The following is a 14314-nucleotide window of genomic DNA, read 5'->3' on the forward strand; positions in this document are numbered from 1 at the left end:
TGAATTCCACGATTGATTCGAAGTTATTACTTTGAGTGTATATTGATCTTTCATTTCAACAATCAAAACTTCTGTCAGGCAAAATATATCTGTCTATGAAAGACGGTATTATAAAAAAAAAGGCATGAATCAGATTTTAAAGTAGAAATATACTGTCTATAAAATGAAAATTTACCTTAAACGAACTTTTACCAGAAACTTTTCTATGATTTTTTCCCTCTTAATGTACTCGCAAATATGAAAACATTTAAAATTCCACGACATTCTGTTAATTGATACTTTAATAACATTTTTTATAATAAAATCAATTCAGTTTTTTCTTTTTTTTTTCTCATAATTATTGCAAAAGATTTGGTTTGTATTTATTTTGTGTGAATAAAGATATAATCGAATGCATTTTCATAGTCATTTGCTTGTAACTTGTAATTCTGTTATTATATTATATATAAAAGACTGTTTTAGAATGGAAAGTATATATCAGTAAAATGGAATTAAAACTTTTTTTAGTTCTTTAATCTTATCATTTTTGATCGATTAATCTTTTCTATTTCAAAGCGTTCACAAGCATACTTTTAATGCTCATTAAGTGTCTACTCAAGTACTTGCCTCTTTATTAGACCGTAATCTTAAATTAAGATTTCCTTTCAAAATAGACCTAGCTTTTGTTTAAAGTCCGATATTATTGCATGAAAGTTTAAACACCAAGCCTATTCATATTTTGTCCTTTGTTATGCATTTTAATTTTAAATTTCTTAAATTAAATGAATTCGGCATTTAAAAGAGAGCATGAATCCATGATGGCAGGAAATTTTGATTTTCTACAATCTTATCTACAAGTGGATCAATATTCAGCATGTTAAATATTATATACCATAAAAGAGAAATAACAATGTAAAGTATGGAAAGATAGGACGCTGTTAGATGAAATTATTGCGATAATTAATTCATTTTCTAATGTCAAACAAAATTTAATTTACAGCATGAAAATAATGAGATGGTATTAATAGCAAAAATGTGTGCATGTGTGATGTAATATTTTTTTTTAAATCTGAATCCTCCCGTTGGTTAAGATATAATTTTACATGTATATTAAATAAAAGCTTACATTTTATTAAAATTATTTTCCATGAATGTAATCACTCAACTGCACTAATAGCTATGAAATGGTTTGAAATTCAATGAGATTCTGTTTAAAAAAAACTATTTATCAAAATTTTTTAGAGATTAAATTAAGATTTTTTTGTTTATTTCGTCACCCCATAAACCAAAAGAAGGAATTCGGTTTCCTATTTATTTTCTGCTGATGAAAAAAATTTCAATGCATTTTTATGATTATTTACTTCTAAGTTATATTTCAGTAATCAGATTGTGTCTGAAGAATTATTTTCGAATGGGACTACATCACTACAGCAATACAACATCAGTAAAATAAAATCCGGAAACAAATCTTGCAATTCTTTTATCTTGAACAGTTTGAGAGTTTCTATTTCAAATATTTCACTAGCAAAAATATTGTTGCTGATTAACAGTTCACGTCTTTTGACTATTGTCCGAAATTAAAAGATCCAGAAGATTAATTAGAAGTACTGAAGATAGATTTTTGCTGAAAGAATATTTAATTTCTTATAAATAAGGTAGTGAATATTCTTATATAATTACCATTTTTTTCTCTGAAAAACAAAAATGATGCAACATATTTTCAAAAAAAGGATATCCGGTATTCATTGCATGAGAAAAAAATCATAATTTTAATTGCATTTTAACTCTAGTTCCAAGGTTTCAAAACAATCGCAACTTATATGGATTAACACCTTTTGAATTTCACAAATGCTAGGAAATATAATGAGACATATTGAGTAATCAAGACACAAACTCAATAACAAGTAATAATCTTCTGTTGTGTTCAAATACTCTTCAAAAACCTCATAGTATTGTTCAGTTGAAGACGCCATTCATTGCAGGCACAATGAATATAAACTAATGACAGCCTCGTGGAACTTTAAACAAGAATTTAATATTGAATATAGAATCAGATTCTATAACAGGAAATGTTTATACGTACACGAAACTACGGCATAGTTTCTAATAATTAAAAATCCTGGTTTGGAATCTTTGGAAATTTTATTCACTACTTGTAGGAGGATAATGAGTCATTCAAATGTCTAACATTAAGTTCCCATCCAAACAAGAAGAAAAAATGCACATTATAAAAATGCGTGAATCATGTTTGTAGCAAATTATCTCGTATAGTAGAAAATGAAGCAGGTTTTATTCCTTTTGTGATCAATATTGAATACTGTTTGTTTTTATGTTTTTCTTCCATTCAGTTTCAAATTGAATGCTTCCTTTTTGTAAGAAATTTGATATTTTTGTTTTTCTTCTTCCGCAATTTGTTTTTCATCATGGAATAATGTATTTCAAATCCATGCACCATTAGGCCCCCCACAATCACCATCGGCTTTCAGAAAAGAAAAGAAATAATTTTTCATTCTCCTCATTTATTTATTTACAATTTTTTGCCGATAATTTTCTTTTACCATTTCCACCAGGGCGCATAGCTCATTTAACCTTTTGCACTCGTAAAAGTAATTCGATGCTTAATTATTCATTTAATAGAAAGACTTGTTTATTGCTCCGAAAATTAATTATATATAATTGTTTTTAGTGAAATTTTCCCTTTTACTAATTTGCATCTTATTATTATTCTGCAGGTATTTTTAATAAGGAAAATCAAATATTAAATAAAACCTCAAAATGATGAGCCGTTTTGATTAGTGAGTAAGAGTCAATATCTGAGTGTAAAGGGTTAAAGTCTCAGAAACTAAATTCAACCTCATATCATTTCCAGTTCGTGTCAAAATGCATCTGAATGCATACTAATCTTCAAATGGAGTCTTCTGTACAGATAAATAAGATACTAACATTGGTCAGTACTCATTTTTCAAAATTCAATTTATCATTGAAAAGAAATAAGAACTGCGAATAAATTGTGTAAATGGTGGTCCGTGCATAAAGTAAATTTTAGAAACAAATACAGAGCTTCAATAAATGGGTAAGAAATTTTTTATTTGCTTTAAAATTTCAACGATCGGAAGAAATAAACTGTGCAATAATAACCTTGACCAATTCCTGAGATGAGAAGAGGATGCATGCAGTGTCACAATTTATGATTAGGTTTATTTACTGCTCATAAGTTCATTTCAATGAAATGAATATTTACATGGCATTCCTAAAATGTGGATTTCATAGTTTTCAATATGCATTCGAATCAGTTAGGGAAGCAGAACATCAAAATTGAATACAATCTCGAAACTAAAGGCAGGGTGTTGAAAAGAAAAGAAAAGGAACGATGTCCTTCCGACCAATGTTACGTAACATTGCACCTTTAGTTATATGTAAACGGCGATGTCAGTTCTTATTTCTGAGCAGATGTTTTAATTTTGAAACATAATTTTCATTTTTAAAGGTACTAAATTTTTTTTCTGCAATTCATTTAGTTTTAATCGAGTGAAAATATATCATAGGAGCAAACGAACTCGATAATTGCAGTAATATGCATGAAATTGAATATTACAAGAAGATACATTTATGTGTACTTCGATTTGCATTAATCTGATTTCATCAAAAGTAGCAATACACTCTCCTCTCCCATAGCACAAAGAGCAAACTATACTGTAATGTCTGAAACATCTCAAGAATGGAAGTTAGCTTACTACGCAAGTACCAAGAAAAGACGATTTCAATAAGAATATAAAGGTATCTTCAGTTTAAAAATTTAGAACCGTTATTGATAGTACCATCGCCATGCGATTATTTCAATTTTTTAATTAATACCATCTCTCCTGATTTCAAATTACAAAATCTGTCATCTTTCGAATTCGATTCAGAGTAAAACAACCCAAATGGATTTTTCCCATAGAATCACAATTAGTTTCTTCATTTGCTGTTGCAATAATAGTTTTTATAACAGATATTTCTTGATATATTTTCCACAACTATTAAAGGGACTTCTCTGATTTCCTCATTAACTTTTGTATGTCATTTTAAAATTCGAAAAGACTGACATTATGAAGCTTACCATGCACTATTACGTAACGTAACAAATATATGAGCCCATATCCATTTTGCTATAAATTTTGAATGCCATATATTTCGTCAAACCAATTAAATAAAAAAAACTGAACTGTTTGGTGTGATTAAGAAATACTTCCATAATTTCAACAATGAGCATTCTTACATACACTTGAAAGGGAAAAAAAATAATATATTTAGATAAATCCAAAATTTCTTGTAAAGCCAAAATTCTTGATTCCAAATTTTTTTGTCTTGTGGAAAGTAAAAACTGACTGGATTATGTGGCTTTACAATTTTTTTTAACTTATCCAATCAGCTTCGCCAGATATTATATTCCTTTGATCTATATTTGTTTAATGCCTCTAATCTATTGGATATCATTGCTTTTCCTCTATAGGAGATACACACATTATCCGCAATGTCTTCTTTCATCCATAAATTCAGCTTCTTTTTCATCACATCTAAGCATACATTATCCTGAAATCTAGGGAAATATTGGTGACCAGATACCAGTTAGGGATTTCTCCTGATAATCCGTGTTTTTGTCGATTATAAAATTCCTCGTTCAGCTTATTAATGCTTTCTCCATCTTCACTTTTGATAGTATCAGTTTCTGTATAGAGAACAAGATTCTTAACAAATTTCCTTCTAACAGTGCATACAAATTAATCATTATTATTAGTAGATTTCCTTCTAACAATTTCCTTCTAACAATGCATACAAATTTATCATTATTATTAGTAGAGACCACATTAATCGATGGAAATAAAAACAGGCATTGAAATAACAATATTTTTTATAGAAAATGACCACGAAAATTTCTTGAAAAAGAGAAAAAAATATTGGAATTTTATAAAAACATTGGAGTCTTTTGCATAATATAAAATTATTTATCAGAAGCATTCTTAAAGTGCATTAAATATCAATTATAAATGAAAATTTTAAGTATTTAAGAAAGGAATATTTTGCAAAATTTGTCATTTATAGGAAAAAAAGATTTTTCAGTTTTCATTATACCTTTGCTGATGGAAAAATTCCATGAAATGCTTGGAAATAATGTAAATACTTGGTATTATCTATAGTAATGTATGCAAGGTGTTTCAAAACTCATAGGCTATAATTTAGGGGATGAAAGAAAACATCCAAACAAGAAGTTTTCACCATACAATGCATGGGCGGAGAGCAAGCTGTAATGGAGAGCATAAAGTGCAAAATTTCTTACACAACGTCATTTCTACTGGGGATTTCAGAAGGTATGGCGACGTACAGTAATCAGGAAAAGGCGGACATGCATTTGATGTATGGTCTGACGAATGGGAATACTTTGGAAGCCACAAGACTGTACAGGTAGAGTTTCCCGAGACGACACGTTGGAAGGATTGGATTTTTTTTTTAATTCAAACAATTAATATTTCCCAATTTAATATTTGATGTAATAACATACGTCCGCGTGTGAATATAAACTGCAACTAACAAAGAGTTAAGATAAAAACAAAATTCAATAATGTTTCAATAAATTCTTTTACAGTAAAATGCAACAGAATTTTGACGGTATTACAATAATCATTTCATTCAATATATTTCTTTGATATGACTGTTTCTTTAATTTTCATTTAATTCTGTTTAATTCTTGCAAATTACATTTAGACTGTGCTAATGCGACTTGCAGGTTTCTTACTCCATTGCTTCACATTACGATTCACTAGGATAAGCATCAAGCCTGCGTATCAAATTTCAAGAAGTACAATAGGATGCAATCGCTTTTTTTATACTTTTTGTTTTGTTTGAGTCTAAGTAAACCAAAAAGTTCTACTTGAGAGGTTGATATGTTTGCCTCATATCTTTCTCATTCTTTCTACTAATAACAAAAAAACATGTGTGTATAAGAAATATGCATATTCACATTTTTCCCACTTGTGCTCTCACTGAATCTAAATTTTTCATTATTCATATGAATTATTTTAAGAGATCCATTGCTCAAATGTATGCCAAGCAGGATTACAGATAAATTGTAATAACATCCCCACATGTGATTTTGAGGGATTAAAAAACAGACAGTATTTTACCATAACAAGGACCTGTGATGATATGTATATCACGCTATTTCCTGATTATTATAAAGCGTTTCTGTAATTTAGTTATTTTTATAAAATAGAAATTCTCTTTCATAGAAAACCTCGTTTGGATGAACTTAAATTAGTCCTCTTCTTATATAAATTAAAAATGTCATTGGAGAAAAAATTTGCATGCATTGCATGTAGTATCAGAATTCTATTGTTTTCTTCAAATGATAACATAATTGATTACGTTTCGATACATATTTAACTTGAATAATAATTGATAACTCGGTGTCAGAGGTAATTTTTGTCTCATCATCGCCCTAATTTTTTTTCAAATATATACACCCTAACACGCAGTAATAAACACTTTACACCAGTTTTACTCCATCCATCTAAGTGAAAATCTTGCTATAATTCGTCGCAAACTTAAAATGCCACACACTCGAAGAATCTCGTAATGAACACACAATTATCAAACCATATAAAAATGGAATGATAGAAATTAGGACGGTTTGCATATTCCATCTTTCAGTCTTCGCAATGCCGATTCTGGCAGGTTTTCGCATAAACGATTGTTTAGGGAGGATACAACCCCATTCAGTGGTAGAGAGAATTTTAGAAAGATTTTTTTTGTTATATATTTACTGTAAGATGATGACATGGATAATTCGATAGTAATCCTGTATGGCCTATAAGAGACTGTTATACGTTCTATTTAATGCAATTTTAGGAAATTGCTCAGGTTCATTGTTGGACATCACCCATTTCTTTTTTCGATTTATTCTTTGTAAATCTGCTTTCGTTTTAATCCTTTTTGTTTTTTAATGAATTCTTGTTTGTTTCATTGATTCTTGAGTTTTTCTTTTGTCGAATCTAAATGTAACATTAGAAAAAGTCCAGGGAATGTCGTAAATCTAGGATCTTGGAAAGCTAGAAAAAAATTAATGCTAATATTTATAATTTTAAATCTAATGAGTTTTTTTCTCAGATTTCGTTAAGACGTTCCTACTATAATTGGTATGCGTAATTTGGATGCACATATTTTCATTTACATATTCTACATATTTGCATGACATATTTTCTACTCTCTCTTTCTGTCAATGAGGGGTTCCTCTAATTAAATAGAATCAACGGACGGAAATGAAATGACATCAGTGGTAACCAAATTTCTAATATATTGGCAACGTAATAACTGATTATTTAGTTTCAAATTATTAATATTATTTTAGCTTTATACTCTTATTATTCAATGTAGTAACGATTACATTATGGAATCTCCGTCTCATGTGATGGTTTAGAGTCCGCTGAATCTGTCCATGCAATTTAGAAAAGAATATATATATATATATATATATATATATATATATATATATATATATATATATATATATATATATATATACAGGGTGTTTATAAAGTCCCGGACCCATTTTGATGTTTAATAACTCGTAAAATAATAAAGATATAAACAAACTTATGGCATTTATTGATGGAATAACTCATATATTTTCCTTTTCAGGTTTGAATATTTTTACTTTTGTAAATATCGTCTGCACGTGTGGTTATTTTCAGATAATTTCATTTTCCAGTCTAAATATCTGTACTTTTCTAAATATTGTCTGCTTATTAATTGCATTTTTCTCTCTTTTGTTTTTGGCAACTATTGCAATGTTATGTTTACTTTTGATGTGTTTGTTCTATGTAGTACTTTTGTATGTGATGTTTTATTCGAGTGGATATTAAGGAGGATGCGTACACCACAAGAGAAAGCACAGATTTTATGGCGGTTCATAGAAATGAAATCGATAGTGCAAGCACAGAGAAATTTCAGAGGAATTTACCAAAAAGATCGTCCATCCAAAAACAGCATCTTGCGGTGGAAAAAGAATTTTCTAGAAATTGGATGTATCGAAAATAAGAAACATTCCAGACGTCCTTGCACAAGTGATTTTGATGTTGAGCGTGTCAGAGAGACATTTTTACACAATCCTAGAATATCTGTGAGATCAGCGGCAACAGAATTGGATATGCCAATTTCGAGGGTGTACAAGGTTATAAAGAAAAAATTAAGACAGCATGCATATAAAGTTCAAATTGTTCAAGTTTTGGAACCGAACGATAGGCCTCGGAGGATGGCCTTTGCAACAGATATGCTAAGGAGGACAGAAGATGCTGCTGATTTTCTGAAGAGCATAATGTTCTCCGATGAAGCATCCTTTCATGTTTCTGGCATTGTTAATCGCCATAATGTGCTCAAATGGCTCTGTGGATGCCGACATGCTTGTCGCTACCTGGCGTGAATCTGACTATCGACTTGATATTCTCCGTGCGACGAAGGGGGCACACGTGGAAGTTCATTGACAAGGGTCATGAAACTTTTTGAGTCTATTTAACCATTTATGTTATTAATTTTAATCTATCTTTATTATTTTATGAGTTATCAAACATCAAAATGGGTCCGGGACTTTATAAACACCCTGTATATATATATATATATATATATATATATATATATATATATATATATATATATATATATATATATGTTACCGTTAAAGTATATAATGCAGTTATTTCATAGAATACCTAGTTATTCTATGAAATAACTAGATATTCTATAAATTAACTAATGATAGACAATTAAAATGAAAAAAGAAGCAATTTATCTAATTTAGGCAGCGTATAAATGGTATTTATGGAAACGTACCATAAAATCATTTGTTACAACAAGGATTACTAAAATGACACTTGGAATTACAAAGAACATTATTTCTAAAACAAAAATATTTTTTATTTCTAAAACAAACAAACAAAAACATAAATGCAGTAGGGGTGAAAGGCAAATGTATTTGTCGTGCGAGATATATGATATAGATTATTTTACACTTTAACGGGCTGCAGATCGTTATTCTATCAAATAACTAGTTAAACCATGAAATACAAGATGTGTTACACTTGTTTTACACTTTAACGGACACGATCAGTTATTTCATGGAATAAATAAGTATTCTATAAAATAACGGATTTCATACTTTAGCGGTAACATATATATATATTTATATACTGTTCATTTTAGTATTCCGAGACGACCATTTTTCGACGATTCTATCTCACTAAGGGGTGAGACGAGGGAGGATATGAGCATTTCCGTAATTTACTTTATCGTTAAATGCAAACATCTCCTCCTTTCATCTTTCTTCTCACCCTATTTTGTCGAATTAAACCCATCCTAAGGCATGCGCAAAAGAGCGGATGGTTTTTAAACCCCGTTGTTAAACAATACTCGTTATTTGATGATATTTTAAATTGAATCACTGTTCTATATTATCTGAAGTAAAATTTAGCTAATGATTAAAAATAATAATCTAGATAAAAATTTACAAGTTATTAATCAATTTTTATTATTTATAAAAATAATATGCTTAAAAATTATATTTGGATTGTTCTCTGCTTACTTCCAGGTTTTATACTACATTATTTCACGTTGCGACTCACTAAAACTAAATCTGCCCATGCATAAGGATGCTAGAGATACACTAGGATACACTTTTCTTTTTAGTCTCCAGGACGCGGTGGCTTGGTGGTAAGGTCACGGCTTCAGAACCGCAGGAATTCAGGTTTCCAGATCCTATTTCAGCGAAGAAGCGTCGTGTTAGCGGATCTGGTGCTCGTTAAATCCGGTGGAGGCAAACGGCCTTCCGCTGGTGTGTTGTGGAAGTTTGGAGAGAGGACGTGCCAGCTCAGGTGTCGGTCTCGTCATCTGACCTTGGTACAAAATTACAAGAACCGTTCTAAAACTGCCTATTGCTTTAAAACGGTGACTTAATGGAGCTAAATTAAACTACTTTTTGGTTGCCCCTTTTAGTTTTTCCTCCGTCTCTAAGCAAAAGATCCCCAATACTTCCCAAAATACTTCCTTTCCTTGTTGGACCCCTTCGAAGAAGCACTGTCTGGCTCCGAATGATGATCTTACATTAAACTAGTAAAAAGGCAATTTCTCCCAATTCATACTTTTATTAGATGCTATTCCTTTTTGCTCTGTGACATACGAAATAAGGAAAGAGAAAATATTTTAACTGTCAATAATTCTATCTCGAGATTTTGAAGGATTTTCATATTTCAAACCTTTCAGAAACAGAAAAAAAAGGATTTAAATTACGACTGTCTGGCTCACTTTTTGTGAAAACGATAACTCAAAAAATGCTTTAAATTAGAAGAACGGAATAAGGTACGTGGCCTGCAAAACATTTTTAAGTCTTCTGTAAAATTTGACGTAAGTTTGTCTGTCTGCCTTTTGGAGGGCGAGAGATAGATGAATAAAATTTAGTATACTGTTTTAGCATCTAATTTACAGATTTGGAAATAAATTATTCAGTTAGTCATCTGATAGTCTGAATGCATATATCCATATAAAAACGATTCATCAAAAACGCAACAATTTAGATAAATGAAATTTGGCACATGTTTTTGTGATCAAACTTATAACTATGTGTCAAATTTTGGTTTTAATCCTTTGAAAAAAAGTGCTTTCAATATGATTATATGTTTTTCTTCTATATTGTAATGAAACAGAAGAAAAATAGATAAATTAGCATTAAAAAAATGAAAACAACATAGCAAATTCCTTATCTCATTAACAAAATCATATTTCATTTCAAAATATGTATTTATCTATTAAAATATAGCTAAAGAAAATACGGATTAAGCATCTACATATACACCAAGGGACATATTCTGATTAATAGTAGAATTAAGATTTTTTAGAAAAAATGATCAATAGATCATGTCGATGCCTTCTAATCTAAATGCGTTCTAGAATTATGATTTTAAGAAGATATTTTTTTTCCAACTCATTCGATTTAAGAACTAAGATAAATCAAGACTCCATTTTATATTACTCAAGTGAAGGCTAATTAGCGATTTTATATACAGGATATTACATGAGAATCAAAGAACGGTGTTTGAATGCAGGAGAAACGGTTCTAGAGCGTTCTTTATGAAAATAATTAAAGTATAATTTATTAATCGATTGAGCCATTTTAACCAAAAGAAAGGCCTCAAATGGTATAACATCAACAAAAACGCCTGAAGCAATAAACTGCTGCAAGGAACAAAATTCTTCAGAGATTCACATCGAAAGATATTTTTTCATTCATTTTTTCATATCATCAAAGATATTTTTTCATATCATCAAAGATATTTTTTCATATATCATCATCATTTTTTTTTCATATATCATCATCATTTTTTTTCATATCATCAAAGATATTTTTTCATATATCATCATCATTTTTTTTTTCATATCAAAGATATTTTTTCATATATCATCATCATTTTTTTTTTCATATCAAAGATATTTTTTCATATATCATCATCATTTTTTTTTTCATATCAAAGATATTTTTTCCTGCTGTAGAACTGAAGAACTCATTCGTGGTGCTGATAAGAAGACATCAGCTGACACTGGATCAGTCTATAAGCAAAAGAAATGTGGATGAAAAATTTGAGATAATAAAGAATGTGAAATGTTTCTTGAGGAATGTAAATCACAATCCTTTAACAATGATAAAGATTTGCTAATGGATTCTTAAAAAGTTTATTAAAAACAATCTTCTAGAAGGCAAATATTTTTTCGGAGCAAAGAATTCATTCTTGAATTCTGATTATTCACTCGGAAATAAAGAATCGAAAAATGGCACTATCGAAACTTCAAAAGATCTGAAAGACGAGCATATTTCATCTGACGAGACTTCTGAAGATTCCAGTAACTGCGACGATAGGGCTACCAAGTAGAAAGAACCTATCTGTTCTATAAAAGATGACACTGCGGTAGTAAAACATTCAGGAATACGCCCGTATAATAAAAGATTTGTTTGCGATATTTGTTCTAAAGAGTTTAAATGGGAAAGTTGGTTTGAAAATCACTATCGAAAACACATTGGCGAATAACTATTCCAGTTCAAAATATGTAAAGCCTTATTTACTCAAAAATCAGTTTTAAAGAGACATTACAGAATTCACAATAGCAAAAAACCCTTTACGTGTTATGTCTGTGAAAAAAGCTTTGCTCAAAGTAATAATCTCACAAGACATTTTCGCACTAACATTGGAGAAAAATGTTATAAATGTCCAGCATGTTAAAAGAATTTCTCGGACAGTAGCGATTGCAAAAGGCATCACAGGAGAAATTATAAGTGAAATCTACTAGGAAATTAAAGAAATGGCTCTTTTACTCTAGTATGAAACTACTTTTTCTTTAATCGAATTGAATACATTTTAATTTTAAATTGACTGCAAGAATTTTAAAATTTTGTAAAAGTATGTTCTTCTCATATCAAAATTACAATGTGTTTACATGTTACTTGATGACGCATTGACGAAAACTGAATGTTTTCAAAACAAATATATCATACATTATAATACTTGTTACTGTTCTTCTAGGTAATATACAAGGTATATCCAAAAAGTAAGTTCCGTTTGGTTATGTAAAAAATACATGTACAGATACCGAAACAAATTTATTGTACAAAAATCTACAACTGTTAAACTACTTTTCTAAATAGCTTCCAAAATTTTGTAGGCACTTTTCATACTGTGGCACAAGTTTTTGTATTCCTTCTTGACAGAAGGTTGCCGCCTGTGTTTTCAACCATGTGGTAACATGTTCTTTCAGCTCGTCCTCATCGTTAAAGTGTTGACCACCAAGGAAAGATTTTAGGTGTAGGAAGAGATGAAAGTCACTAGGTGCGAGGTCCGGGCTGTTCGGATACGGATGTATGGAATGTACTGGGACGTGTACGGATGATCAAACACGTCCCAGTCAAATTTCTGTAGAAGTTATTTTGTCACGTTCGGAGTGTGAGGTCGAGCATTATCGTGCAAAGAAACAACACCTTTTGACATTAATCCTCGGCGCTAGTTCTGTATTGCGCGGTGCAATTTCTTAATGGTCTCGAAGTAAACATGTGCATTGATTGATTGGCCTCGTGGTAAGAAAACAATCAGTAACATTCCTTTTCTGTCCCAAAAAATGGTACACATGACTTTTCTAGGTGTCAAGGTTTGCTTAGGCTTAATTTTCGTTAAGGAGGAAATGTGCCTAAATTCCATTGATTCCCGTTTACTTTCAGGGGTGTCGTAAGATACCCAAGTTTCATCCCCCGTGACTATCTGAGAAAGGAAATCATCGCCGTCTTCATTGTAGCGTGTCAAAAACTGGAGGGCACTGCCCGTCCATTGTTCTTTGTGTTGTTCAGTTAGAATTTTGGGTACCCAACGTGAGCAAAGTTTTTGAAATTTCAGTTTTTAAGTTACAATTTCATGAATTAGTGATCGTGAGATTTGCGGAAATTCCATAGCAAGAGCACTAATTGTAAACTTACAGTTTTGCTGAAGCTTCTCTTCACTTGCGTGAACCAGTTCAACAGTTACCAAAGACGGGCATCCACTTCGTTTTTCATCCTGCACTTGATAACGTCATTGAACTGTCTGACCCATCTTCTAACCATTGAATCACTCATAGCATTTTTCCGTAAACCTCGCAGATTTGCCGATAAATTTCACTTGGTTTAACTTTCTTTGCATTTAGAAAACGAATCACAGAACTGATTTCACAAGCGGCGGCATTTTCAATTAATGCAGACATTATAAAGAAGCACTACAAAGAACACGTCGGCAACAGCGATTCGAAAATGGCGTACATTTCTTCTCCTTGAGTCAGAGTAACTGCCGCGCATGCTCGGAACTGCGATTGCAGCTCTGCCGCTGATAGAAATAGAAACGGAACTTACTTTGTAGATATACCTCGTATATATATATATATATATATATATATTAATTTGATGTTTAATAACAAATAATATTTGTATTCCAATGGGAAAACTTCAATGGGAATTAAGAATTTGTTTCTACTATAATGGCGAATTTCTCAAAGGAATCTGTTCTTATTATAAGGAAATCAGAGTTTTATAGTATGAATTTAATGTGTTTATTGAAAGCTTTAATAAATATTTTCATATTACACGTATAAGTGCAATGTCTCTCTGTATGTGTTTTTTTTTTTTTTCACTTTTTAAGAAAAAGTTTGAGGTCGTTTTCTTCAAAGATAATAATATTGGAAAATATTTAATTTGAAAGATGAGAATGTTTCATCAGGGTGGTGTACTTAAAATACATATTAG

The sequence above is a fragment of the Argiope bruennichi genome, chromosome 6 (assembly GCF_947563725.1).
Source record: "Argiope bruennichi chromosome 6, qqArgBrue1.1, whole genome shotgun sequence".
Taxonomy (NCBI): domain Eukaryota; kingdom Metazoa; phylum Arthropoda; class Arachnida; order Araneae; family Araneidae; genus Argiope; species Argiope bruennichi.